Source organism: Wasmannia auropunctata, unplaced genomic scaffold, assembly GCF_000956235.1.
Source record: "Wasmannia auropunctata unplaced genomic scaffold, wasmannia.A_1.0 LD336095.1, whole genome shotgun sequence".
Lineage (NCBI taxonomy): Eukaryota > Metazoa > Arthropoda > Insecta > Hymenoptera > Formicidae > Wasmannia > Wasmannia auropunctata.
In genome coordinates this window covers 522,243-522,683 of record NW_012026795.1, presented here as the reverse complement: position 1 = coordinate 522,683, position 441 = coordinate 522,243, and positions in this window count along the sequence as shown.

Sequence of the window (441 nt, the reverse complement as noted above, 5' to 3'; positions counted from 1 at the left end):
TGTGATATTCTCAGTTTAACCAACAAAGAGTTAGAGTATATACCGAAAGTCGTTTTGCTGCGAGAGTTTCCAAACTGTATAAGTCAATTGTGGGACAGATTACCCGAGCATATAAAAGCTGATTTGGAGGTTCAACAGTATCGTCGGTGTCTGAAACATTACAATCAACCGTGGCAGCGGACACACATTGACGGTCCTGCACCGTTTGTAAAGAATTGCAGCGAATGCCGTCGAGAGGCCGCGGTTTGATAAATCGCGCGATAAATGCGCTTCCCTTTGAATTGCATATCCCCGGATATCAGTTTTGTGGCCCGGGAACGCGTTTAGAACAGCGATTGGCTAGAGGTGATTGAGGCATTAATCCACTGGACGCGGCGTGCCGCGAGCACGACATCGCATATTCACGGAGCAACGAACTCGCTGAACGGCACGTGGCTGACG